We start from the raw sequence: 15,754 nt of genomic DNA on the forward strand, positions 1-15,754 counted from the left end.
GGAGAAGGATAGGGTCTAATACTGATACTTAAATAACAGATAATTCCTGCTGTATAGCAGTTGTTTGCTAGTTAGGAAGGCTACTAAATCACAGCTTTAATTTAGGAAAAGGTCTGATATATATGAACACAAATTGAAGCTACAGAATCATGTAATCATGCTGTTACAGAGCTCAGCCCTGCTTTGCTCTGCCCTGTGCTTTTTGTCACTTTTCTCTTTTGGGCCGTTTGGAAATGAGAGCTCTGGCTCTGCAAAGGCAATGCAGCGCACCTGTGCAAAGCCCCCTCACGTGGCTCTGTCCTTGCTGGCCTGGGATGTGATCCTCATATTGCCTATTGACACTGGCAGAAGAAATGGTGTCTTTTATTTAGCCTGTAAAACAACTATCACTGTACAAACAGCAACATAATGACCATGGAAGAAAATAACTTGGCAGAGAAAATTGGAAGGAAATGACTGTTGTTACAACTTAAAAAAATGCCGCTGTTGTTTGAAGTATTTAGTCTAGCTGCAATCCGAGTCTACCTTTTTCTCCCTTTTTGCTTTGCAAAAAGTGGTTGGATTCCTTACAGCAAATACAGCTATTTGTTGTAAAGACAAGCTGTCAGCAGGATAGATCTGACCACAACATGCAAACACCATGTATTATCTATACAGAGGGAAAGCTAAGAAAACATAAAGGCTCCTCAAGTCCCGTCTTTATGTATGTGGGTTCAGTCTTCCTCAGAGCCTGTAAAGGAGCATCGCCTTAGAAGGAAAGTGAGTGAACCAAGATGCATGATGCCAATGAGAGATAAATTTTATATGGACTGAATCAGGTTAGTTAATTTTAGTTGTACCAAAAATCCATGAAAAGCTAGTGAGAAGGCCAGTTTTGGATCGGGTTAAGAGTACCAAAGTCAGGCTAATACATAGTCATGGTAAGTCATAGCCTCTATGAATTAAAATAGCAATTGCGATGGCCAAGTCAGAGTCCTGAGCTCTGGGCATATGCCTGACATGGATGTTTCTTTTCTTGTCGCCTTAGTGTTTTTGGTGTCTGGAAATCTTTCAAGATTACTATTTGAGAGCCACTTCTGAGTAATGCAAAGGTGGCAGTTTCCCTGCCTGCCGACCAGCTGCTAAACTAACAGAAAGTGCTGTAAAATTCAACCTCGCCATAGTAGTAGCGATACTGTAGTTGTGATGATCCAAGCTAAGAATATAAGCAAGGCAAATGATGTAGGGAAAGGCAGTATACTTTAGCAGGCCAGATGATATCACTGGGAATAAACAAACATGTTCTGGGGAATGCAAACCTCTTTCTAGAGAAAAGTTTTGCCAGGGCCTAAAGGGTTTATACACCCAAAAAGCACATCTGTTGAGCTAATAAAAGATTTTCCTTCTCTTTGCAGACCTGATCTGTTTTTGTGATAGCAGTGTGCTTTAAGATATGGGAATTGGCATTTTATGCTATTTAGTTCTGCTCGTCCTCTGTGATGTGGAGCAGCTGGAGCAGCCCTTCGCCTCTCCCCCTTCAATCCGCTGTGGGAGAAGTGTCAGGTGAGTTAATAAATTGTGGTGGGAGGGGGCAGGCTCAGTGGGAGCTTGTTGCTTTCTAGGTGCTCTGTGTCCCAAAGTGGAACAGGAGCAGCTGAGGTCTCTGGGAATGCCTGAAACAGAAGGGGTGTCAAGGTAATGAAAAGTGACCTTGTCAATACATATCTCTCTTTTTTGTTCTTGTGTTTTGATAAGGAATAAGCAGAATGAAAAGCAGGTGTGTGTAAAAAGGGAATTTTATCTTCCCTTCTTGTATTTTAAGGTACATTTTCTCTTTGCTCTTGTTAAATGGCTATTGTTAGTTCAGCCTGTGGCTAAACACCTCAAGCTTTTGTGGCTAATTTAAGAAAATAATCCGTGTTTCTCGAAACAAGCATATCTGAGTCCCGCATCTCTCTGACCAACCATCATGAAGACAGTTTAGGAGTACTGGTTTTAAAAATATTTCCAAACTTTGCCAAATCTTTCTTTCCTGCTAACAGAGCTTTATTCTTTGTGGACTCTTTTCACTTTAGTGTGGCCAGAAGGACGCAACTCTTCCTTTCATTTTATTTTTTCACCTTCTTCCTCGATGGCATATTATCTTCTTGCCTTAAAATGAAAAACTTGAGTGAAGGAAAAAAATGTGTAATTGTATATGTTCATTAATCCCTGTGATTCTAATTATACCCAGGGCAAGATAATTATAGTTTGAACTCAAGGCTGGCTCTACAGGTCTCATTGAATTTTAAAATATGTTTCTGACAAATGGTTTTAGTTAGATTCAAGTGATGGTGCTGCTATTTTGGGGATCTAATCTTCACAAGCTATTTATCTGTGGTGGTTCATAAGAAAAAAATAAAATGCATTTAAACTTTAGATGAAGTCTTTATCCCTAGCAAAAAGCTGCCCTAAAAGCAGTCAGTGATACTTTTCAAATGCGCAGTTATGGTGTTTTATGTGCTCGGTCATGATAATGTCAAACTCAGGAAAGCTTGGAAGGGATCTTGAACTCGTGTGCTCTTTTACTAGCTCTGACATCTTAGGCTAATGACTCGCATTCATACGTTTTAAAGTAATGCAGATTTATGGGACTTCAAACACAATGAGCCATACGCTTCCTCGAGCAGTCGAGCATGGAGTGAATAAGACGATTGAAACGCACTGGCCAAAGCGCCTGATATATGCTGCCTGGCACAAAAGAAAAAACTTCTCTATGCTGAAATACCATTGCAATTTCAGATGCTTGAAGGCTGTGGAGCACAAAGATCTGATCCAGAGCTCGGTGAAATCAGTGAGGGCTTTTTCTACTGATTTCAAGGGTCTTAAGACCAGAAGCACAGATTTTTCCAAGCCCCTGGCAGAAGAACAGGGAGCATGCTAAAACAAATTGGTCGCAGAGCTGTGTGCTGTGTAACTAATGTTAGTAGAAAATGAAAATGATCTTACTCCTTCTGGCAAAGAAATAATTTGGAGAAAGCATAAAAGGGCAATTAACTCTCAAACCACTCTATATAAGTGGGAAATGTGGAGGTGTGTGGATCTCTTCTATTCTGGGGATCTTGAAGATTTTTGGCAGACAGGATGCGAATGCCTGACTGACCCTTTCTTGGTGGATCCCTTTGCTGCTGATCACTTTGTGCTGTGGAAGGGCCTGGGAAAGAGTGAAAGCAACTTTAAATTGCCTACCACCAGGAACTTTGCACTAAAAATTTAGCAGATAAATCTCATTCTGCATTTCCGTGATATTGCAGAAAAGGTGGAAAAGACTTTTTTTAGTTACAAATCTCTATCTGCAAAGGCATAGAGTCTCTGAAGAGAGCAGTTTGATGCTGAAGTAACTTTTGTCCTCCACTCAATAGCAAACTATTTTTAGACAGTTTGGATAAAGTTATGTTCAGCCTCTTTGGTTTTGATAGAGTATCAGAGTTTGCTTCAAGACTTTCTGTGTGAGCCTGGCACTGCAGCAATGAGTGCACATGTAGCTTCTCTGCTGGATATGGCTGGCTGGGAAATAAGGCAGCTCTAGTAACTGAAGTCTGAGCGTTATTCAATAATCTGCTTTCCCAGGCACCTAGAGTTCAGCTCTGTAAATCTCCCCATGAATTGCCTACTTGTTCCCTGGCCCCCCGGGCCTTGATTAATTCCCTGCTTTCCTCAGTACTGATGTTTCACCTGTTTTCCACCCTTTCTGCAGCTGATCACATTCTTGCTTGCCAGCAGCAAAGACTTGCTCATGTGTTGTTGTAGTGTTTTGTTTTTTTTTTTTTAAATATGGGTACAACTATCTGTTTAATGCTTATCTATGACTACTGGTAGAATTAGGGTTTTTTTTTTTAAGGAATAACTTGCATTTTCTTTTAAATCTTATTTCATTGGATCTTGTTTCTACTTTGTTGCTAGGGAACATAATCATTTGGTTATATCATTCTGAAAATATGACTTTTTGTATTTAGTTTGATTATTTTTACTGACTCAGTGTATCAGTTGCAGAAAGAAATAATGGATACTTACAGTAGAGGGAGCAATAGCACCACTGCTGTTGTATTTCTCTTTGGCTATCTGTCAGCTGTGTTATAGCTTTATATAGCAGGTATATTTAAAAAAAACCAACAATTATCTAGGTGAAATGATGTGGTCTCTTATGTAGTAAAGTTTTCATAATGATTTGTATTAACTATTAAAATAATACTTTGTTTTATTAGAAGAAGAAATTTTTGTGAAGGGAGTTGCCTTGTAACACAGCTGGATGAGCTAAAGAGCAATACTGATTTTTACCTGGCACTTCCTCTTTAATGGTTGTGTCAAAGTAATGGTCTCATCATGAATTTTAATTCATAGTTGGCATATCTTGCACCTTCCTTCCAAGGATTTCAGAATGGTTTTAAAAACTCTTGCTGGTTTCTGTGCTACCTGTGGTTAAAAAGACTGTTCTGGTGTTGCTATGGAAATTGTGGTGTTACAATATGTGCAAGATGAACCCTCTGCATGCTCAAAAGGGAGTAAGAGATGACTGCAGTTCACGATCTTTGTTCAGCCACATGAGTCTTTAGCAGGAGGCAGTCAGAAAAGCTAGGAGAATAATTTGGGAAAAGGTATCTTAATTCAGGATAGAAGGCATATTTCACAGGCTATTTGTAATAGGCATCTGCCTTCCCAGATTTATATTTACACACGCACACATATATATATATGTGTGTGTGTGTACATATTTTATATATATATAAAAATTTTTTTGAACCTGCAGTTAAAATCTAATGCTATTACTAGGCAACTCATTTTTACTAATCCTTTGGGTGGTCACTTGAGAAAAATTTCAGTGTAGTTGAATATATTCCCTTACATGAAGGATTCTCTTGAAAAGGAGGAGGATGTGTTTGATATTCATGTGGGAACTGCAGGTTTTGGAAGGATGCTCTTGCAGTTGCGCGTGGGCACAGGGTTTATCTCACCATGTGTGGTCCAGGGGATGCAGCTGAGAACAGAAATTATAGCTCCATGCTGTTACGAGATGCCTTTTCTGCATCCTCCTTAATCTAGTGGAATTACAGGAAGGATAACTCTCCTATTGGGTTTGAACAGGCTGTGGCAGTTTATTTAGGTAGAGAGGTGACAGCCCATGGAAAGTAGTTTGGGCTGGGAGGCTAGATCTTAGGCGAAAGTGGAGGGGCCAGGAAGTGGAGTAATGAGTTCATGAGGCACTGTGGCAGCATGGGTAGATGCAGATTAATGTTGGCCTGACAGAAACCGAAGAATTAGTTTAGACTTTCCTGCCATAAAATTGAAAAGAAATGTAGGCAAGTCCAAAATCTTTCCTGTTGGAAAATTTTGATTTTTGCAGAGGCTATATTTTTTCCTTAAAGAGTAATTCTTAGACAATTCCAATGAGCTCCACTGTTCAGGCTGCAAGCTCTTCCAAACAGGGACTGTCTCCAGGTATAGTTTAGACAGTGCATGGCAAGATAAGTTCAGTCTGTAGATATTAGAATAAAAATGAGACATGATGGGCAAAAAATGTAGGGTTAGAGCTTTACTCTGGAGGTCACGGATGATGAATAAATGTTGATCTCCAGAGTGCTGTCTTTATGAAACCGCTTTTATCACCAGAAATGAATTTTATAATCTCTTTGGATGGAGATTTTAAAAAAAAAGATGATCATCTTGCAGTTCAAGATGGAACTGTCAAAACATTGTCATTTATTGTAACTGACTCATTTAAAAAGCTGAATCACAAATGCATAAATGGTTCTTATTCATAGCACACTTTAAATGGAATGTCACTGATTTATTTAATTTGGACATCATGTCATCTTTGCAGCATTGTATTGATGTTGTTTCCATTTTCCTGTTAAAGGTTGCTCTTCAGCAATTTACAGGCACACCCTTTCCTCTCACTTTGACAATCCAGCGTTGCTTCCATACATGCATGCTGACATTGTTTCATCTTGGTATCAAAATATCATCTTGATAGAACCATGGAAATATAGCTTGGTCTGCATAATGATGTCATAATTGCATCATAAAGTCTTCAAGTAATTAGCATTGCAGTAATATGTTGACAGTGCATATAATATATACATAGTGGCCTGTGCTATAGCTTTCGAGTTCAGACTGTACCAAACTTTGTTTGAAGGTCTCCAAAGAGTGGTGCCTCCTAATAAACATTTACCTACTAATTAGTGTTTGGGTAAGTTTCAGCAAACAAGTACTTCATGCCTTGTATAAAAAAAATGCCTGTTTCTGTATAAATTCAAACTGACTTATTAAAGCTATTTTTAACCTAAGAGGATGACCACAGGGCTGACAATTTATGAACCAATTAACTTCCACTCTTCTTTAGTACTCCTTGCACTTCTTGGAGCACTTTATAAACTGAAATGAGAGCTCCTTGCTGTTCCTGTGAGGCAAATAAGTATCATTAGAACCATTTTGCAGAAGTACAAAAAAAGAGGCACAGAATTGAATTGCTCAGGGTTGTTTTGCAGCTCTGTAGCAGAATTGTTGCAAGAACCAGAGATTCCTGCCTCCTTTTTCTCTTTGGTTCTTTCTTTCTCCCCCCCCATCCCCCGCCCCCCAGTGGAAAAATTGAGTTGTTGGATCCTGTTATCTGGCTAATAAGTTTGCAAATTCTGGTGCAGGCAAGTTACTGTGTGCTAGGGATGTCAGCTCAACTCTCCTGGTATGTGCAAGTAATGTAAAGAGTACATACATCTTGCATGGTCACCAAAACCACTTAGCTCCTGGGGGGAGGAGAGAGGCTGCAAGGCCCATGTCCTGGGTGGTGAGATGGGGCTGAGGGTCTCTTAGTTCCACTGGGTCACTGTTACTGTTGAGCTCATGTGCAGCATTTTCACCTGTGTAATCACCAGCCTTTTAGAAGTCCCATTCCTTGAAAACAAGTCCTGATATATATAACCTGTAAGAAATAGGAGTCAGGGGAGCTACTGGAAGGAGAGGGTGCACTGTGCATGTGGAAAAATGATGCTTCTACAGTGTGGGTAGAAAACTGCCAATGAGAGATGCAGGAAGCATTGTCCTAAAGAAACTACAAAACGAGTCAACCCCTGCAGAGCTTCGCTATTTGAGATTTGGAAGAAAGTCAACGGCAGTCTTGTTTAGCTGAGGGTATTTCCCAAAATGAATAAGGAAGCAACTGCCCTAGGGCTTGAACTGTCTTTCTGCTGACATCTATAAAAATTATATTAGGCCTCGAAAAAGAGGGTGTGTCTGCGGGTGGAGGAAAGGACAGAATGATGTCCGTTGGGTAGGCTCAGCTGGAGGCTTTTGGAACCTTTTCATGGATAAATTTCACAGAGGCTGTGAAAAATTCTTTTCCAGAGAGACCGAGGAGTTTAATCCTGCTCACTGAAAGTTCACAGCAAATTCTGAGTCAGTAGCTCCTCTCACTGATGTTAGCGTCTGAAAATGTTGTCTGCCCACACTGTTATGGACAGAACTACAGCACAGCAAGCAGACAGCTCCACGCCCAGGCAAAATGCTTCAGATATAATCATTTCTTTGAGGGTTTTCAAATGGTTTGCAGGAGCTTTGGAGCTTAACTTCTACTAAACTGTAATGGGAGGGGATGCCTAACTCACTGGGCTCTGGTCATAACCCCAGCTTGGTGACGCTTGCTTTCCCTCCTCTTTGCCTTCTTGCTTTCTCCCAACCTTGGTTTGCAGGAGATGTCAAAAGTTGTGAGCAGTATCAGGCTTGTGGTACGTCTCTCAGATACAAGGACTGAAGCAAATATCCCAGCTGCATCAGCAGTGCATGTATTTGACTCCTGACCTGGAGTAAAGAATAGGAACTGTTGGAGGAAGGGTTGGAAGCATCAGGTTATATTTTGTTTGCTGTTTTGCTAGCACACCATGAACTGCAGAAAGTGTTATAGGACCTGAAAAGCAAACCATTCTACCCTGGCAAGGCTGAGAAGTCAACTATCTTTCTTTTTCTTTAGGGATGCATTTTGGAGCGTTTTTCTTCTTTCTGATGCTTTCAGGCTTGTTCTTTGCACTACCAATGTATTGCAGGAAAAGTCGATTCAGTTTTAAGTATAATCACTTTGTAGTGCAGAGAAGATACCTTTTGATACACTTCATTAATGATCTAGAAGATAAATTGAATAATGAGGTGGTAAAATTAAACAAGAAACTATGGAGGAGGGCTGGGAGAATGTCCAGAAGAATTTAATAAAGCTGGATTGGGCAATATGATGGCAAATGAAGTTCAGTGAGGATAAATTCTAGATAATACATTGTGGGAAATAATTGAAGATGCTTATATACACTGATTAATTCTGAATTAGCTTCAATTTCTCAAGTGCAAGATCTTAGTGTTATTGTGGGTAGTGCAATGTCTAATAACTGAAGCAGAAGGAAATAGGGAGATTCTGGACTGCGCTACAGGGTGGAGGGCTGTGTTACTGAACAATATGGTTTACTGAAAGCATTAGAATGAGATAAATGTTGATTTAATCCAAGTAAGGGAAGGTGTCCCTGACTAACTGCCCTAAGATTAGTTTCAGTTCCACAGTCTGAGTGGATGATGTGTTGTGCTGATAATGGTTCTTGAACTGGGGATTTTCAGCACCAAAACATAATCTTGTACTGATCAGGCTGAAAGTATCCAGATGAAATCTGGTCTCCTTGATGCTAAAGGGACTTTTGCCTTTAACTTCAGCAGATCCAGGTTTTTACTCCAGTTTCACAGTTAAACTAAATAATAGATTCATGACACTTACACTTTTTAGTCAGTAATGTATATAAAGATCTCTGCTTTCTTTATGTTGCTTACACTTTTTTTTTTTTACTTTTTAAATGCTGTTGTTATGTTGGGTTGCAAATACCAGACACAAAAGAAAATATAATCCCTATTGAAAACCTCTTTAGTCTAATAAGTTGGACAAGATAATAGCCATTGGAAAATCCAGAAGAATATTTAGCAGAGAATTTGTCTTCATTGCCAAAATTAGTTTTAATTTGGTTCCTCCCATTAAAAATACATATATTACGTACAAACATGCGCGCACGCATATATCCATAGAGAACAGGAGAGATGGCATTGGCAAGAGATTAAAATCAAAGGATTAAAATGCCATTAGATATAAACAAATATGATTTCATGGGTTTCAAATAAATGATATTTGACTGCACGGATGATAATGAATGCAATGTTTACTTCTGTTGCCTAGGAAAGCCTCGTGTGTTTACAATATCAACATTTGAATCTTAAATTCATTTGTCATGTTGTGCTGTTCCATTTTATAACTGATGAAGAGATTTATCTTTGAGATAAAAGCTTCTCTTGGCAGAACCTCACAATCTGATATTCTTTAGAGATTATAGAATATCAGAATTGGGGCAGGGGCGGCTCCTTTTTGGGTGTCACTTTTGGGAGCGAATGTGTCTGTGGCCCAGGAGTGCCTGCTGTGCTGGGATGCTGCCTGGGAGGAGTAAACAGAAGCTAGAAGGGAAATGTGTGTGTTCTGGGCACCAGAGTATCTTGATATAGCTCTATCTTTGTCTCTGTGCGAAGAACCAGCCAAGACTTTTCTTAGGAGTAAAATTTGCCCTGAAGTAATGTATCATTCAGATAAAGATCTAAGAATATTTCACTAAACTGTAATGAATTAAGCCTTTCCCTGAAGGTAAGAAAACCCTTTTGCCCTGTTGCAGATAGGTAAATTATTATTTAGGAGGGTAATTGTTCTCTGAAAGGTCACAATTCATAGCAAAAAGAAAGGACTCTAAGAATCCTTACTCCCAATATTTCTTTCTACCTAATGTATATTTGTTGTTCTGGTTTTGGTACTGGAGTAAGTGTTCTTCTCTGGGTATATATCAAAGTGAATATTATTGTGCATGTACTACATGTATGAACTTGTTTAGAGCATTTTCAGTAGCCTTAACTGCTAGAGCTGCACAGGTACTCCATATTTCTGTTTCACTTTAAGATACTTGGCTTTTCTTTAACCACCAGCTGTTTAAAAGAAGTCTCTTTAAAGCGCAAAAAAAAAAAAAAAAAAAATCAGATGGAGGGTCAAAATGTTAAATTTTGAAAACAAAATACTCTGAATTCTTTCTCCCTGTTCTTTGGTGAAATAGTGTTTCAGTCAGTTTTGCCAAAACTGCATGTAAGAGCAAATAAGTTTAAAAACTGATATTAGCCCAGCTCTACCTTGCACTGAAAGAAGAGAGGTCACCCAGCCTTCCTGTTCTGGCTATTTGCTTGGTATCTTGGTCTTCCTAGTGCTGCCCCAGGTGGTTCTACGCAAGAAACATAGCCCTGATGAAACCACCTGCACCTTCTCTACCCTGGGAAGATAGTGTATGAAGGGCTTTGTAGATTCCTGTCCCTGTTATACTCCAAGTCTGCTGGTCCTCTAGCAAGGAAGAAGCCCCTCTACTGGGACAAAGGATCCAGGTCAAAAGCAGCTGGATCTCTGTAGCCAGATGACCTGTAGCTTGGACTTGCAGTCCTGGATAGGAAGCTGTCTGTGAAATTTTCCTACTGTGGCACAGTGTGGGTTCAGTCTTTTCCAGATCTTCACCAGAGTACAGGGAATAGCTGAGAGGATACAGCCAAAGAAGGGAAAATGGTTGGCACTTGTGTATAGTGATTGGAATGGCTAGATTGATGATATCAGCCATGATGATATGGAGAGCTTTCTTTTAGCAGATATCAGTGTTTCTAAACAGATCCAGATGACCACTGAAGGTTTACCCTTCAGAGGAATGGAATAATTCAACTCCAGCAGCTGTGAGGCATTATGTTTTCAAAGATATTCAAGATCATGTGTGGTCCTTAAGGATTTATAGCACAGTTTTCCTGGAGATAATTTTGATACCAGCCTCTATCAGACTGACAGACCGGGGTGCAGGAATAACTACCCTGAAGGCAGGTCTTCTATTGCAGAAGGCATATGTCAGCCCTACCTTCTGTCATATGACTGACCTCCCTCATAGAGCAAGCATCACAGTGGCTAGGAACAATACTGTTTTGGAAATAGTACTTTCAGTACTGTCTTACCCCATCTACTGAACAGTATCATCTGGGACTTCCAATGTAGGTCCTTATTTTATCTCCAGTTTTATTGTTATCCTTCTCCAAAATTATTGGCACACCAGAACTGTACTTCTGCCTGGCTTTTGGTTCCATCAATGCTGGCACCCAAAATACCAGTACAAAATATCAAAGTAGCGATTTGTATTGAAAACACAAAACATACAGAGGCTTTGGGGGCTCTCTGGGGCATTGAGGTTCCTTTTCAAATGTTCTGCCACTGAAGCATCTCTTGTAGTGTAGAAATGCATTTGCATCTGTAGCTTTCTGAACTGGCCTACCCAGACTTTATTGGGAATTTCCAATATACCATAAGCGTGTATCATCCCTGCTTGTTTGTCTGGGCCTCCTTGTGAACCATGGGAAATCATCTCTGACTTAGTATGCAGGGAGAGTAAGAGAACCCAAACAAGATTGTGTCAACAAAGGCATATTTTTAGAGCCCTGAGCTAAGCTGGGCTTTGAGTTGTGTGGGATCTCAAGTACCGCTGCAACCAGCTGAGCACCAGGTCTGTAGTCATTATGGAGTGGAAGGCTTGCCCTTATGCCAGGGAGGCCAGAAAGCCAGGAGGATGTGTCTGGTTGGACAAATTTTCTTCCTTGCCTAGTAATGAATTTTTGGTTATAGTTGCATGTGCTTTTTGCTCACAGGCCAAGTATCCCACCATCTTTCCTCATTCACGCTTACCTGTAGCAAGCAATACTGACAGAAAGCTGGACCTATCTATCCTCTATCCTTGTAAATGTCTGTTTATAAGGAGCAGAGAAAGGAGACCTGCTTATAGGTGGAAAAGAAAAGGCTGAAAGGACGATGAATGAGGGAGAACATCTGGAAACTCTCCAGCCATTGCTCTAAGTCAGACTGAGAAGAGATCTGGGGGAAAAGCGGCAGAAGAGAAGACCTGCTTAGCAAGGCTCTTGTAGCTCTCTGGAGAGTAGCAGCTAATAGCAGACAGGGAGACACTGAATCGACACCTTGCTCCTGGTGTCAGCAAGAGTTATGACTGCCCCTGAGACCTAGTGAAAGGAACGGCTGCATGTCTTTGTAGGAGTGGGGGTAAAAACTCAAAGTTGCTGAACAACACCAGTGCACCAGATTTGGCCTCAGTGATTTACTGGCTGCAGCCTTCAGTAGCATTAATTCTATTAAAAAAAATAAATAAATAAAAAAAAGAGGGGCATCTTGCAAGTTCCTCGCATGAGGCTCTGCAAGCAAGACTCATCCAGATTTGTTACATGTGTAATGCTGACATTTGTGTGTTAAAAAGACTAAGGGGGGGGGGGCCACAAAACAAAACCATCTCATGTGATTAGCCTTATTCATATTTGCATAATTTAGGAAAAGACATTGCACTTGCTAGATGGAGTCTGATGATATGAATGTTACAACATACATCTTCAGTGCTGTAGATATTGTAAAGCACTGAGCAAGCTAAATAGCCTCCTAGTATAGGTCCATAAAGCCTGCTGGCAGCATTTGTGAGGACTTATAGTGCGGCTTGTAGTAAGGAGATCTAGGGGATTTTTTTGAAAGGATGTGAAAGATGATACCTCTGATCCAATAAGAATGCATGAATCATTTTACATTTTGATGGTACTTGCAGTGTTTTTAGCCAATTAATTTGAGTTTTGTTAGAGCTTCTTATGATAACTCAAAGCCTAAATACTTTTACAAATACCTTGCAAGATCCAATCACTTTCTGTAAAAATAAATGGAGCTCCCATTGTTTTTATTTTTACACACACAACTACACTACCTTTTGTATCCCAGGGAAAAGCTTTTTTTTCTTACACAAATTTGTAATGGTGAAATGGAAAACAGGTTAGTATTTATGTGCAACCATGTGTGAAATTAGTATCCTACAAGTGCCCTGAGATGAATGCATATGGCAATAAAGTAGTAGTCAGTGTTTAATTTTAATGCATGCTTCATCTTTAAAAATGGTTTTCTGAATAGCTACTATGTACACTTACAAAATGCTGCCCCAAACACTACAATATTTAATCCTTCCTTTTTCAGGTCCAGTTCTGTAACTCTTACTGCACTGGGCAGAACTTGCCAGGGAGCTTTCACAGATTTTAGGAGCTCCTTGTAAATAAATACTGCTCTGTGTTGCTAAGAATGTGGCAAACTTGCAGAATCAGGATTAAATGTTTGCAGAAAATCTTGTTGGAATAAAATGTTCCAGCTCAAAAGCACTTATGTTCATACAGGACTTGAGTCTTGAAAGTACAGCATAGACCTGGCCAACACAAGCTTCTGTCTTCTACCCTGTTGTAGCCAACAGTCTGACTGAGATATACCACCTTTGCAATTACTATTTTTTTTGCATTAGTTGACAAAAGCTGTGATCCATTAGCATGAGCAACTTTTTAGCAAATGTCATCAGCTGCCAGAGAATAAGGATTTTCAGTCACTGACTTTTTCCAGACTAATATTTGTAATCTTAGAGACAGACCTGTACGTTCTTCTCGGATGTATCTATTGTTCTGCTTGCTGCTAACTTGGCTTAAGCCTGGGCGGCCAGAGTGGCAAATGCAGCTTTTCTGGATTTTTATGGAAGAAAGCGCATTTGTTTTCCAATGTAAGCAAGCCTTTAGATTACCACAATGATCAAACTGTAATACAGTTGTAACATTATCTTGCAAATTGTTTTTATCACCTTCTGGCTGGGCTGGTGTTTCTGGAGAGGAGGCCTGATTATTGGCTGGCATTCTGACTGAGCTCTGGGAAATCGGAGCTAATATTGACTCTGGAAGCAGGTGAATAGACAGCAACTGGAACAGACGTTTCCACTTCAGCTTTCCTCCAGACAGGGAGGATAACAATAGCAGGGAAGATGCTGGGACAAGGGCTTTTGCATGGGATTAGAGGTAGCTCTGTGCCTGCCTATACAGTGGTCACATGTCCAAGCCAAAGATAGGGCTAACCTATATGTGGAAATATATATGTGGGTGCTGCCAAGCCAGCCTTGAAGTGCACGTTCTGTCTTCTAAGAGCAGAAATAATCTGTGGCATATATGTGGGAGTTTGAGTCTAAGCATATGAAATGTGTCTTCTGCCTCCCACATCCTGCCCTTGGGGTTTCTCTGTGGACCATGTCCCTGGACACTTGCAGATTTTTCCCTTGCAACATTCCAGATAGTCTAGAATATGCCTGGAAACTTCCACACACACTTGTTTCAATTTAAGAGTTTAGTAATTTCATCCCTAATACTTAGACATATAGGTCTGAGCAGGTCTCTGGGTGTGAAAAATTTTTCTCACCTATCCCAGAGTGTAGCTGAAAATAACTTATTAAAACCACCCAAGGCTGCCTTGTTAAGACTCATGTCTTCCTGCTCTGCTTTTCAGGTTTTCTGTTTGATCCTACCTATTAACACTCTGTATTTAGAGGTTGCTGTCACACTGGAAGGGATGGACTTTCTGCACAAATAACGGTCTTCACAACACCTTGCAGGTTGAAGCTTGTCTGCTGAACCAGCAGGATGTTTTTTCTTATTGCACCTGAAGCTTCTTGAGTCAGAATCCTTGGCCCATGTATTGGGTTCTGCAGTATTTGACTCATGATCCTTTATGCTGGGCACCCAGTTTGCGGTTGCTTTATATGAATGCTGTATTGTTTCCTGTCGTGCAACTGTCCTAGAGCTTTAAAATACTTTTTTTTTTTTCCCTAGAAGAGGATTTGCTGTCTTGGAGAGATGAATTTTACTGACTTCCTGTTCAAATGCTTCCCCCTCCTCCTGTCCTATAGCTCGCATGCTTGTGAGATCCAACTGAAAAATGCTTCTTGTTTCTGATGCTACCTATTGCCATCTTATTGGAAAACTTGAATGTAGTAGAGGCCTTGAATCAAAAGCATGTGTGACAGTTTCTGATCTTTGAGCAGCTTTAGGGGCCTTCACAAATAAGAGCATTCGTTCCTAGCTGTTTGTACCAAACTAGCTGTTTGGTATGGATTGAGATATTTGTCAAGTAGAGCCACGCACGAGATTAAAGCAGTGTCTGTCAGTGAAACTAGTGTGCTTTGGCTTGTGTAATCCTGCAGGGTTTTTTAGTGTTTTGTATTGCAAGGAAACTCTAGGTGCCTTCAGCATCTAAAAAGTGAATTATATATTGAAAAAAGCTTTTCATTTCATATTTAACTGCTTTTCTTTGAGCAATGACTATCATAAACTTGTTGGTGAGACTTGAACTGAAGTAATGATGGCTTCTAGTTTTTGATGATATTTTTACAGTGACAGCCCTGTCCTGCTCACAGTGTTAATGAGAATAGTAACTCCCTTAATGCCTGGGTTGCACTAAAATCTACTGATACCTCAATGTGGTTGTCCCCATCCTGCATTGCTGTGGGCTGTGCATATATAAGGTGTGTGAGAAGTGTGACTGTTGCCTGAAGAATTGTCTTGTGAAAATAGTGAGTATATGGTGCAAGGCTTTCCTGGCCGGTGGAGCAGATTATACAGGGGCAATGCAGCCACAGATGTGGTGGTTGTAATGGTTGTTTTACCTCTCTGGTGGTCAAGGTAGCAAAGACAACTGTGAGATGTGACAGAAACACTCTGGTATACATTGGTGGTGTTTTGGATAGGGGGAATGGGAGACAGGACCTTAAGATGGAATTTGAAATGATGGGGAAATGGGAGGCCGTTTCTGCTTTGTCGTACAGCA

This window comes from Apteryx mantelli, chromosome 6 (genome assembly GCF_036417845.1).
Source record: "Apteryx mantelli isolate bAptMan1 chromosome 6, bAptMan1.hap1, whole genome shotgun sequence".
Taxonomy (NCBI): domain Eukaryota; kingdom Metazoa; phylum Chordata; class Aves; order Apterygiformes; family Apterygidae; genus Apteryx; species Apteryx mantelli.